Consider the following 14450-nt stretch of genomic DNA (forward strand, 5'->3'; position numbering starts at 1 on the left):
GAGATGCAGTGCCCTACTGTATATATTTTTCTGGTATATTCAGTATACAGATAATCCACCAAGGAGCAGAAAACATATACCTGTTTTTATTCATGTAATGAATTATTATTTGTTTATATTATTGACAAATAATTAGATATTATGATTGTATTGTATTATTATATGGTATTTATATATACTTAATATAATTATTTAATTATCACTATGATGTTGCAGAGGTCTCACTTGTCATTAAAGGGTTTTAATACATTCTGAGCTGACATCCTACTGCAGTGTGTGAGGAGGTAATAAAGCGAACCTAGCCTAATGACGTAATGTTAATCTTGAAAGATGAAGACAATATTACCAAACATGGTGTATCATAGCTTTTTGTGTGCTGGTGGGGCCAAGTCCTGCAGTTGGTGCCCAACAGTCCGAGTTAAAATTAGAAGGAGAATAAAGAGTGTCGGGATAGAGTTTATTTCTTGTGGTCTTCTTTTTTTGCCCAGTGCCAATAATTTGAAGATGCATCCTTTACCTTTACTTACTTTTACTAATTAATGTATATGGGTAACACATTCTATAAATCTGGCATCTATAATGCATTATAAGTGCATTCATAAACATCTACAGCGCATTCATAAGGCTTTATAATGTTCCTATTCTCTCGAATGGGAGACCATCATCATAAAGCGTAATATCAACTGCTTTGTTTATCCTTATAATGCTTTACATGATTCACAGTGATAACCCCATTCTCACTGGCATACTCTGTAATGCTCATCAGTATCTTTAAAATAAAAATCACTTATGTGCACAAAACATTTAATGAACATTTATAAGTGCTCCTTACAGACTGTAGGTAAAGTGATGTTTTTGATCATCACTATATCAACTTATAAATCACTATAAGTGGTCTTCACAGACTTTAAGTAAAGTAGGATTGCCATATATAAGAATGCCTAAACAGAAGAGTAAAACAATCACAAGTTTGTACCTTCAACAGGTCATCATTTATTTAATTTACATCAAATAGGCACTGATTTGCATACATGGATACACTTGGTTTTATCTCTCTATTTTTTTATCAAATAAAATTAGGTTTTCCAGTATAACTTAATTTCTGATGTTTAATCTTAAACAAATATTGTTTTAATACAACAAAAGCTTTATCATTCAAAACAATATTAAACAACCTCAGTGCCATTTACTTAACAAAAGGTTTTCAAAAATTGGGTCATAAGTAACTTCTCCACAAGCCTTCATCTGCATGATTTTTTTCCTTGATTTCGTCAGTTGTGGCCTCACGACATCTGACCACAAATTTCTCTACTTGGAAGTTGGAATTGGTGATGTACTTGAGATGGTATTGCGATCCACCCACACTTTTTGTAATGCTTTCTCAATTAAGCCACCTTGGTTTAAGGCATGTAGGGCACGATTGTAACGCATTATTGTTATATATTTTTTATAATAATATCTTTATGCAGATATGCCACGGAACCATTGCAAAAGTACATTAAAATCACTATTAGTTATTACCTCGAGTTTGACCCAGTTTATCTTGCTTTGTTGATCTCGCTTTTGAAGGCGGATTCATCTCCTCATCATTTGAGTCATCAATAGTTAATGATTCTGTGGATAAAACTTGACAAAAGACATTTGTATTTACTGGTTGTCTTTAATTAGGTTATTCCACATTCATTTTAATTCATTTAATTCAATTATAATAATGTCAGTAAGCAGTATAATTGTTTTAGAAAGTTAGAGATGTTATGCTATACAAATGCAATACCATGATTTTCCTGACCAAAATGATTATAATCAATATTATTGTGGTACTGTTAAAATCTACTGAAAAAGTTTAAAAAGAACAGCCAGACATAACAAAATCATTTAACCAAGTTGAACTACACTTGATTGGTCATACCAAGCAGAAGGTTTTAAAGGGTACATTTATTTATTTATTTATTCTCAGCAATACTGCTTCACCCCTGATAAGCTTATGTACCATATCAATACAGATTACACAGATTTTTGTTACAGGAACTTTTATTTTGATGGAGAGAACTGCAATCTTGGGCAAAGAATGCAACCCTATGGCTAAAGAAGTAGCAGCAAAACTGAGTGCTTGGCTGAGGCAGAGTACCAATTTTCCATTTGTTTTTAACACCTCTGAAGTATTAAAGCCAAGTTATGATATGATAAACAAGTCATAACTTTGTTTCTTCCTGTTAAATTTTTCCAATTTCACTTTAAATGGTGGATTTGTTATAACACCTCAGGTGCCAGAATGTATCTGATTGATTTAAGACTGGGACATTACTCTGCTATTGTTTTTTTACACATGACCGCTTAAATCCTTTTTCACATTTTTTAATTTTTTTTGTCTTGCCCTTGTGTCCACCCTAGCCCCTCCCAGTCCCAGCCCAGTGTTCCTATCTGTGCCTTCTTTGTAGCCCTGCCCTCTTGTTATCTTTCCCAGGTGTTCTTTGTTTGTAATATATAGTTTTTATGTTTCAATGTTTTTGGACGGTTGTTGTCGTAGTTGTCTCTGTTGTCTTAGTTCTTCTTGCGTGTTTGGTTAAGGTGCCTCTTGGCCTCAGTGTTTTTTTTTTTTTGCTTATTTAGTACTTTTGTTTTGCACTTCCTATCAGTTAAACCATTTCATTGCATTTACATCCATCTCCATCGAGATATGAGAGCTAAATCTTTCTGAATGTCTTGCGATTCAGACCTCAAATTGACCTCCACTATTCCTGTTAACTGTCATTTCTTAATTACATTACAATCAGGGGTAATGGCTACCTGAAAATCTTATAATAGTCTTATTTTGGGGACATGGGGTGCACAAACCTTTGCATGCCACTGTAAATATATGTTTATGTTGCATGACCTATCTTATGTAATATACTGTTATAAACAGTTTTGTCAACTTTCTGCTCATCTTGTGTCTCTCCCATGTGGTGCTAAAGGTCAGAAACTGCTCTGTCTTTGTGTCTGCTGTGTCACTGCTCAGTCTGCAGTCTCTACCCAGGGGCTTCTCCTGTCAGAACCAGTTTTTTCCTTATATTGTGAGACTTTTGGGAGGGGTTGGGGGGTGATCATGTTTGATATGGGCTACCCAGTGTTTACATTTTGATGCATTTTGATTTCAAGCCTCCAAATCATTTTTCCTCTTTCCTCAGCCACACACCAACACTTGCACCAATCAATCTGCTAAACAAGCTAATAACAGTCATTAGTGAGACCATGTGTGTTAGCTTAAGATTCATTGGACAACTGGGAGGGCAGGGGAGTGTGAAAAATAGGCAAGAGTGTCACATCCTGTAGCTTCGATAAGCACTCTACCCATTTGCGCTGATTAGCTGATCTGATTTGGGATCTGCTTAACAGAAGAATGCAATGCTAAGCTTCCTTGGAAACTACAGCAGATGCATACATAAAGATGCCATAGACAAATGCTTGCTCTAAAAGCCCATCCTCTCTCTCTATGTAAAAAGAAGAGAATTCCGGTGCTGTAATGCCTGCAGTTAGAGATGAGTAGGATTTGTTGTGTCTAATTAATCAGGTTAAGGCCACTCTCTAAATATAGTTTATTCTGATAATATATTACCTTCCAAAATAATCTAATTATTTAAATGAGTACCTAAATGTTAAATTAGTATAATGTTCCCATATTGTAGGTTACTATTTTGTTTAATATTTTTTACATCTCTCTCATCCACTTTTTTGACAAGAGCTTGTCTTCCAAGTATGAAATCTGTTTACACACCGGATGCTCAGCCAGGCTTAATTAGTGTGTACATGTTTTTATGATTCTTGCCTTGACAATCATCCTACAATTCTTTGTCACCTGCTAAATGGTTTTACTGAGCTAACACATCTTCTACATCAGCTTCTGGCAGGTAGTCTGCTGCTTTTATATATAATTTAATGTCAATAATGCCACAAAGCTGGTCATATTGAGGTTTCCAGTTGATTAGCCACGTAATTGTAGGTGTCCAACTGAAGCACGTGGCATGATTTGCAGAAATGAAGTATAGGTAATGAATTTCAGCTAATAACTGCTGAAATGTGCTTATTGTGTATACTATAGTTCTGTGTTATTGTCTGGGTACTAAACAGTTGTACTGGAGTCCAAATGTGCTGGAGACACCTGGCAGCAATGGATTTATTTCACTGAATGGTGCTTTAGAATCTGTAATTAATTTATTATGTGCTGTTTGCTATCCATCCATCTATAGTGTTTCATCTACATCTCCCCATCCTCCTACCACCAGGTTTTTTGATTACCAATCCATCTCGCTTTTTTCCCTAGCATTCCGTTGTCATGGTGACAGGCTTCCATCCTTGCATCATGAATTAAGGGGATGTCCACTCACTACCCAACCAATAGAGGTCACCACTACATACCAGTGGATCTTCCTGCACGTTTTAGTGTTCACCTGCTTCCAACACTGTTTAAACTCACTAACTAATCTCTAAGCACTTGAGCTAGGTTAGGATACCCCATTAAAAATATTTTTCCTTTTTAATATATCACAACATGTAGACATGTGATCTTATGTGATCTTATTAAGAGATTGATGTAATATAACTAAAACACCTAAACTTGAAGAAATGTCATTTTAAATAATTTGTAAAATATAATGCGGTAGTGAAGATATAATGATAGTGAAGACAAAGTTAGGACACACCCACATTTCTACTTATAATGCCTAAAAAGGCCCCTGCTGTAGCAGGTCCTGGCAAGCTCTCCGTCATAGAACCCTTAATGAATTCTTTATTATATCAGAGGGTGCTTGAGGAAAAAGTGAAACCATCTATACCAAAACTGAAGTTTAAACATTGTATTTGGAGAAGTGGGAAAAACTTTCTCCCAGCCAATGCTAGGGACTGGTAAACGGATATAGGTCTAACTGAGGTTATTTGCGCCAAAGTGGCATAGCTTTTTCCTCACGTTTTTTTCTCACATAATATACACATAACATAATTATATCTCTATTAATTACATTTGGCAAAAAATGTGTCTTATTTGTTCAGTTATGTAATCTCCATCTCTCAATATTGTTAAAATGAAGATCAAATATTCATATGTTTAATTATGTTAAGGTATAAGACAAGCCCTACAAATTTAACTATATAAATTACAGACCTTAATCATTTTGAATTTGCCACACCAAATTTGATGTCTTGCCCCATCCTCAACTCAAGCACTCAGTGAGCAAAATAAGGTCTGTCCAGACATAAAAAAGTGAAGAGAATGGAGACAATACACTCTTGTGCCTAAAAGTAGCTGCAGCATCAGGTGCCTTCAATAGACTGTCTAAAAGGATGTTTCATGCATGCATGTCATGCTACTACATACATACATTCTCCAAAATAAAGATGCTGAAAATATTTATTTAGAGTGCTGGCATAGAAGAACCTAAAGAACCTTTTAATTGAAACCACTGTAACCAAGGAACTTTCATTGAAACCACAAGAACTATTTTTAGGGAATGTTTTTTCAAAGGAATCACTCAGGGCTGAGTAGTTTACTGTTATATTGGCTAAATCACAACACTCATTTTGCAAGTTTATTAATTATCCTTTTACCAGCCAGCATAAATAAAGCCTATGCAAATGTAACTGATGCCTTTGATAGGTTAATTATTGTCTTTGCTTCATTACCTTGTCTGTTGCATTAATAACATTCTTTTAAATGTTTAAGAAATAAACTGGCTCTGACTGAAAGCGTTAGCTACTCACTTTTGGTTTAAATGCTGGGGCATTATGGGAAATTTAGTGTCTATAGTGAATTTGTGTGCCGTGTCCTGTAGCTCTGCTCAGCACCTCAGCAACAGATAAAATGGACTGTTTACCAGTATGAATCCTTAGTAGCATCTTTATTTTTGAGAGAATAATTACATAAATTTACATGTTTATGCATGCCTGGAGGCTTTAACAGACACTCAATCGGCTAGTTAAGCTACCAAATGTATTCGCCACAGTGTTTCCAGAGAATTTAAGTAATTTCATATAGCTTGCATACAGAACATTGAAACGAGAAGAAACAGCTACTGTTGAAGCTGGCCTCAGTCATTAAAAAGTGATGCCTATGTAATGAAAACATTTGTAAAGCTATAGTACAGTGCAAATGTTCCGAAACCATCTGGAAAAAGTGTAAAAAATTATTTAAAACAATTTCTTTGTGCAGAAAGCATTTATTTAGTCAAACACCTCAATAGAGCAACTTCAAATAAACAGAACATTGTGATTGTGATGTATGTGTTATCATTCTAAACATAGTTAATCTAATCAGGTGAGTTGCTGGTAGACTAAACTAATAGTTGTTGGAGAGCAAAGAGAAGTCATCAACCAAATCTGTAATCTTCTTCAACATATCAGTAACTTTACTGTAGGTAAACACATTCTTCTTACTTGTTATTGTATTTATTTAACATCCAAGTAATGTTTTACAGGCAATAGTACACTTGCTGCTGAGATTGATAGTTTGAAATAATTTTGCTCAGTACTGTGAAGTAATCATCTGATAATCATTGAAGATGGAATCAAATGGTACCTAAGGTTTTTGCATTTTATCTGAATTTAGTGATGGTTCAGACTTACTTATTATAAACAACTTCATTTAGGCTTTTTCAGTTTGAACTCAATTATTAGCATTATACTTACACTTTTATATTGTGTTTTATGTTTTAAAAAAAAGAAAGAAAGAAATGCAGAGTGACATATAGACAACAACAAAGGCAGACAACAATTGACAATATACAGTACAAATTGTGCTATAAATACCTAATGCCTGGCCCACAGTACAGGATGTTTTGAATATTCTTTTGTTTTGAACCATATATCTTGAAGATTTTTAAGACACCACTCATAATGATAGATTTCTTAATAGTCAATAGTTGTTGTGCAGTCATCTACAGGACATTGAATCACAAGTATTGGTAATTCATTATTTGAAATTGGCGCGACCATGATTGGACTGTGAGCAGAAGGGGGAAGATTTTCCTGCAATGTGGCACAGGTATAAGTCATGCACACAAATACTTACATTGCAAATTGCATAATTTGTGTACATTTAATTTAAAAGTCAAGTTAACAAATGGGCATCAGTTACCTGTTCATACAGCAAACATAATCACTTCACATAAGGTGTACATATTTAGATTATGGTGACAGGAGCATTGGACACAACAGAGAGAAAATGAGAAGCTGTGGTTCTGGCTCCATCTCTTTGTCTTATGTTTAGCACATCCCTGTGCACAGGCAGGGTCTATCGGGCACATGCCCTTATCAGTTCTCCGTCCAACGGGCACTTTAAAAAAAGCTGGGCTGGAAAAATGATAAGGAGATGTGGTCGACCAAGAACTGGACATGGAATTAGCAGGGGTTCTCAGTTGCCAGCTCTCAGATTCCACTGTCTATTTTGAAGAAACTCTGAAATTACACCCAAGAGAAAACCCTATGGGGTCAATGTAGAGATGACCAAAAATATAAGGTCCTAGATATTCTTTAAAAAGCACAAGAAATTAAAATCAGCAGGAAAAACAGTTCTTACCATTCTTCAATCAGGAATTCTTCAGTCTGGAAGTAGTCTGACCCAATTTTTCATCGCAGTCCACTTAATCAACCTAAAACAAGGCTTTCATCAAAAAGTCTTTACTGACACCCAGACAGAGAAAAGGTTTTGTGGACACACCCTGCTGATGAGGGTTTTTTTATTTCATACAAGCTCCGCCCCATTCACCTTTTACCAAATTTTCTAATGGTCCACAGTTAATACACGCCCATTTCTTTTTCTGTAACCCACGGGAGCAGCCAACTGGGTTTGAGGGGTGTGTTTGTACTTCTGTGGAATGGCACAAAAGTCAAAGTAAGTCATATTCATGCAGGTGTGGTTCAGCTACACATTCCAGTACACATACCTGTCAGCTGTTTATTCATCCTCACGCCCTGAAGAACACTGCTTGCAGAGAAAGAATTCTTAGCTCACATTCTTCCACTCATTTCACTCATACTGCATGCATACATCACTTGTTACACATTTCTTATTGTAAAAAGTAAATTTTGTTCAAAAAATGGTAGCTTGTTTGTTTAATATTTTGATACATAAGTTAATAAATCACCCCAAAACACTCCAGAAAAGTGGATTGGCCTGAAGGTAACAAAGGGCTTTCTTGGCATAATAAACAAAACTGTTGTGTGATATAATACAATTATTGTCTTATACTAATTATTGCAAAAATCTGGCCACCCTGCCTAACCAAAATCTAATGTCATCCAAAAGTCACAAACCAAAGTCATATTGACATTGAATACTGACTTTAGATGTTGATATTTTGATTAAAAATTGTGGGCAAAATTCAAACATCTAATGCAAACGCTCAATTTGACTGACATACATTTGTGAACATCCACACAACGGGAAATTCTAGCTTTTTTGAATGATCAATAGACATTGATCACTTGTTGGTTTTAGGTCGTGGTCTCAAATAACCAAATGATGTAAATAAAATATTAGATTGCAGTAAGGGAAGTGGGATATTTTAGCTTGGCTGCAGAAAAGTGATTTCTTCAAATGTGAAGTTTGTGTGAAATTGCAACAGCAGCCACACAGCTGCTATCAACAATGTTGTGTTTTTTTAAAAGATCCAAAGGGAAAGTAAAAGTGTCAACAGTTGGGGAAAAATCCTGTAAAAATTTGAACTTTTGTGAAGTATATATGTTAAGTCTCATTGGAACTTCCATGAGCAGACTTGTAATGCTTATTTTTATATTACCAGTATACAAAGTATTTAGTCACTGATTGTGCAAGTTCTTCTACTTAGAAAGATGAGAGAGGTATGTAATTTCATAGGTACACTTCAACTATGAGAGACAAAATGAGAAAAAAAATCTTTCTAGGAAAGATTTCTAAAGAATTTATTTGTAAATTATGGTGGAAAATAAGTATTTGGTCACCCACAAACAAGCAAGATTTCTGGCTCTCACAGACCTGTAACTTCTTCTTTAAGAAGCTATTGAAATGATCATGAGAACAGTAAACAGAAATCTCAGAACTACACAGAGGGACCTGATGAATGTCCTGCAGAGAACTGGAACCAAAGTAACAAAGGTTACCATCAGTAACACCCTACGCAGAGAGGGACTCAAATCCTGCAGTGCCAGGCGTGTCCCCCTGCTTAAGCCAGTACATGTCTAGGCCCGTCTGAAGTTTGCCAGCATATGGATGATCCAGAAAAGGATTGGGAGAATATCATGTGGTCAGATAAAACCAAAATAGAACTTTTTGGTAAAAACTCAACTCGTCGTGTTTGGAGAAAGAAGAATGCTGAGTTGCATCCCAAGAATACCATACCTACTGTGAAGCATAGGGGTGGAAACATCATGCTTTGGGGCTGTTTTTCTGCAAAGGGGACAGGACGACTGATCCTGTTAAGGGAAGAATGAATGGGGCCATGTATCATGGGATTTTAAGCCAAAACCTCCATCAGTGAGAGCATTGAAGATGGAACGTGGCTGGGTCTTCCAGCATGACCATTATCCCAAACACACCGCTCAGGCAATGAAGGAGTGGCTCTGTAAAAAGCATTTCAAGGTCCTGGAGTGGCCTAGCCAGTCTCCAGACCTCAACCCCATAGAAGATTTGTGGTTAATGGGAAAAAATGACTTTAAAGTCTGTGTGACAGCCCCAAAACATCACTGCTCTAGAGGAGATCTGCATGGAGGAATGGGCCAAAATACCAGCTACAGTGTGTGCAAATCTGTTGAAGGCTTAAGAGTTGGGTTGGTCAAGAAAATTTCTCTAAACTGACATTCAAAACCTCTAACTGACATCATTTTGGCCATGTTAATTATTTTGATGTTTTTTATTATTCTGTTAATTAGTGTATACTGTTTAAAATTCTTTACACACTTTATGTGTAATGTATAATATCATTGTGCAACAAAAAAGCACAGAATAAAACTGAGAACAGTGTGATTTAGATGCATCAAAAACAGCACAATTGCATAGTTCTTAGCAACAATAGGCTAGCACACAGATGCTCTAGGCAGTTTTCATGTTTGGCTGTGTAACTGTTTCTTTGTTATTAATCTAACCATGTGCTATTTTCTAGTTTACCACAAAGTGACAATATATAGGCCTATCTGAGCCTAAGCAGACTCATGTAGGCCTATATATTGTCACTTTGTGGTAAACTAGAAAATAGCACATGGTTAGATTACTAACAAAGGAACAGTTACACAAAGTGGCAATATATATGCCTAAGTGAGTCTGGTAAGGCTCAGATAAAGCAGTTCTGGTCAGTTCTGTTTTTCTTCCAGTAAAAGAATGTATCAGGGATTAATTAGAGTTTACAAGGCAACAAACAAGTGGCTTGCCCCAGCATTAGTCCCAGGTAACACTGTGATTTCATTTGACTCATAGTAACAAACTTGGGAAGAGTATTGTGAAATGCTTGACTACTTTTTCAAGGCAAATGATACACTAGAAGATGACAATAAAAAAAGCTATTTGGATAAGCTGTGTTGGTCCTGCTACATATAGCTTAATCAGAAACTTAGCAAACCCACAAAATCCAGGAAAAAAAAAACTTTAACCAATTGAGGAATTAGTTAACTTGCTCACTTCAACTCCAAGTGGAACTGTACAGAAATTTAGGACTTTGCAAAAGAAGAGTCAGGAGAAGATGGAGAGATGCACACAATTTACATCATAGAAGAGCACACAACACAGAGTAAAACCCATCTCAGAGAAAGTCAGTAAAAGGTATGTTGATGTGGTCAATGTTTGAAATAGAGACTGGCTGTGGAGTGACTGTGATGAACAGAGACCAATACTCCAAGCTCTGGCAGATAGAGGTGCAGGGCATCACAACAACACGACAATGTCTTGTTTAGAACAGCTAGTGGTTAAAACAGTCGGATCCAATCAGTTAACCAAATAGGCTCTACAGAGAAGCTTTAATTGGAGGAAGTGTTAGAAAAGCATTCATAGGTCTGGAAGGAGTAGATGGTCAGCTCAGAGGCAGCTCAAAGTTTGTCATTTGCCTTTTGGTGTGTGATCAAGTCCCACAATAATTCAGCAAACCATAGAGAACATCTTACAATGCATGCACCATGTGTGATGGTATATCCTGACAACATACTGGTGAGTGGAAAAATGATAGCTAGAGAGGTGTTGAAAAAGATATTGGACTAAGACTTAAAAGGAGCAAGTGCAGTTTCTTTGTCAAGGAAAGGGGTGGTCTTGGTTGCCACAGGATTACAGGACTGCTTTTTCAGCTTTTTTGTGTCATTTGGTGTACATTGGTGGCCAATGCTTGACTCTGATATTGAAGCCTTGGTTAAGACATGTCAAGTGTGTCAAGAAAGCAGTTGTTGTCCAGCTGTAGCTCCCCTACACCCATGGTAATAGCCAGCCATGGAGAAGAGTAAATTGCCTAAGAAAAAGTTTAATCAGCATGGCATTCTAAGGATTCTATTAATGGGCAATTGGACATGCTATATTATCAGTTATTTTGCAGAGTTCATGACCAGAAATGGCATTAATAATGTCAGCACAGCTCTGTACCGTCCAACAGACTTGCAAAGAGGGCAGTGAAAAGAGCTTAAAAAAGAAGGAAGCACTAAAATCAGAGTAAAAGAAGTTCTGGTCAATTCTGCCTTGTGAAGCTATAAGCACATCTGAGCAGTAATAAAGGCAACCACAATGTTATCACCTGGTTCCCCCAAGTGTGATGATTCCACACCCTTGGACACATACACCTCATCCGTTATGAACTACATTAACACATGTAGGCACATGACACTGCTTTCAGAGCTGGTGACGCTGAGCACAGCCAGTGCAAACCTGAAAAAAGCCAGACTGACCTACAAACAGTCTGTTGAGAAGCATTTTTTACAACTCTGACCCCAACACATGTAGAAGGGCATTCCGCAGCACCACCTCAGCATGATACAGAGGAAGGTTGTAATCAGTGGCTGGTCTGCAGAACGCCCTGGAGGATGTAGACTGGGACATGTTCCCAAGCAGCTCTGAGGACATTGTGTTTACGGAAGTAGTTGTGGGTGTTGTTGGGAAACTGGTGGATGATACAGTCCCAAAATCAGGCTACCATTATGACATTGCAGAGTACAAGGCATCTCCCTCTGTACCGGAGCTTCTCGCTTCAGCCTTTGTTTATATTTGGCATGAGAAAGAGGGTGGTATGGTCCAACTTGTCAAATGGTGCAAGACACTGAACCTTGTAGTTGTCCTTGCTTGGAGTGTAGCAATGGTCTAGTGTCTTGTCGCTCGTAGTGGGGCTGGAAGCAGTTTGGCACTACATGTTTGGCACTGCAAGTCCTCAGCAGTACATTTTTCATTATTTCCAAATCTGATACTAGTTTTGATAGTCAGTCTGTGAAGATGTAGTAAACTGATATCAACATGGAAAGTGGCAGTGAAAGCTTTATTTCCTTCAATTTATTTGAGAAAATAGTAATAAGGAACTTGACCTTAACTCTCCCTGCTGCCATTCTTTGGTACTGCAGTGTTATGTTACACTAACTACACTTCACTGAAAGATAGAAAAATGTTCTAGAGACCTCACCTTTCTTAGCTAGAATGCCAGTGTGCATAGCATTACTAAAATAAGTCATTAGTGCATGACATTTTGGTAGATGTTATCTGGCAACATTTAGTTGATGACCTCATCAGTTTGGTGTAGGTACACTGTGTTGGTACACTAGCTAGCTAGGACAATGTTCACAAGAACATGCTGTGTAGCCATAGTCATATTTGTGTAAAATCCTATAATGTTATTTTATCTTGATAGTCTGCAGAAAGAAATATTATACACCAGCTTCTTTCAATATGGTTCTGCCCACCATAAATCCAACAGAGGGAACATCCTTTAAAAGAAATGAATCAATAGTAAAATCAAAGACTTTAGTAGAATTTATATTAAATTCTTGCAGGACCATATAGCATAAACAGATTGACAAGATAAACTGACAGCACCCTGAAAGGTGTCATACAACAGAAAATTGAACAGGAAACATTTTGGTTTTTGTCTTTTACTTGAAGTTAGTTTTCTGAGACTGGAATCTACTGTGAGCATGCGTATCACCACCAAACCAAGATAATAAACTGGGTTGCTATTTGAAGCTGGCTTGACCTAAAAAATGGAGAGTTAAAAGCTGTGTGTGAGGAAGCGAAAGCATGGGAAGCGTGCAGGTCAACTGGCTTTACCATCCCATCATCTTCACACCACAGAACAGAATATCATCAGTATCAGGAAATGATTGCAAAAATCATTCACAACGTTCTTATACTGCCAAGATAAAATCATGTCTTAAAGTGTGAATTACATTTTCCGACTGCTGGGCACCCAAAGAGCAAGAAATGCCAATTCTCACATAATCCTGCTTGAAGTAATTGTGAATACACGTTATTCTGTGTAAAAATAGACAATAATAAGTAAGGGAATGGAGGGCACAAACTAATGTAAAGTAAATGAAACTGACATTTTATGCAGTAAAAACAGTGAGTTGAGCACAATTTTATATAGTTATATAGTTTTTTTCATTTAACTACAGATGTTATGTGAATAACATATATTTAAATGGCATCATTCTGATACTAGCTGTCCAACTTTCTGGTAAAAAAATGGTCACTAATCAATGTATTGTGATGCAGATTATTTTATGTCTTTAGAATGTAAAGCTCATCTGAATTACAGTTATCTTTGTTTTGAACGTGAGTAGTTATAAGGTTTCCAGTAATGTTACTTTTGGCTGAAATGCTGAGTTCATAAGAGGTAGGTGCTGGAAACAAAGTTCATTTTCATTAAAAACAGATTTATAGGTTGCTTGAGAAAGAACATTATCCAATTTATGTTTTAAAACATTTGGCAAAAAACTAATTGTGTTACTCTTCTCTATTTTGGCAAGTTATATACAGATAACATAGGCATGTGTATTTGAGTAAGGAAGTGGAGGAAGGACACAGCGGTGGATTGATTCATCATCTACATTTTGGGTGAGAAGATGTTAAGGTTGAGTTTTTTTTAATCACCACTTTAATGGCTCATTTACATGCCTGGCCATGTGAAGGTGCAACACAGTCAGGTAAAACTCGACATCGGTTTCAGATTGCACACTTTCAGCGGCTGAGAACTTTAGCAGACGTGAACGGGAGGATTTTAGAACAGTCATGCGAACAAACACACTGATAATAAACGCCCTGAAGCGCCGGAGCTGATGTCTTTACGCATGGCCTGTTGCTAATCTCTGGTGACGCCTCAGTGCGCTGCTACCCTAGAAAGGGGGCCGTGGGGGCGCGCACGTTTCAGTTTGTGTGTGTTTAGTAATTCATCTAAATCCAGCTCCTCTCTCAGCGCTGTGTGGGAACGCGAAAGCAAAGCAAACGAAGGGAGGAATGGGTGTGTGTGCTCTGTTGCTCTGTTGATCCAGTG

The sequence above is a fragment of the Salminus brasiliensis genome, chromosome 13 (assembly GCF_030463535.1).
Source record: "Salminus brasiliensis chromosome 13, fSalBra1.hap2, whole genome shotgun sequence".
NCBI lineage: Eukaryota > Metazoa > Chordata > Actinopteri > Characiformes > Bryconidae > Salminus > Salminus brasiliensis.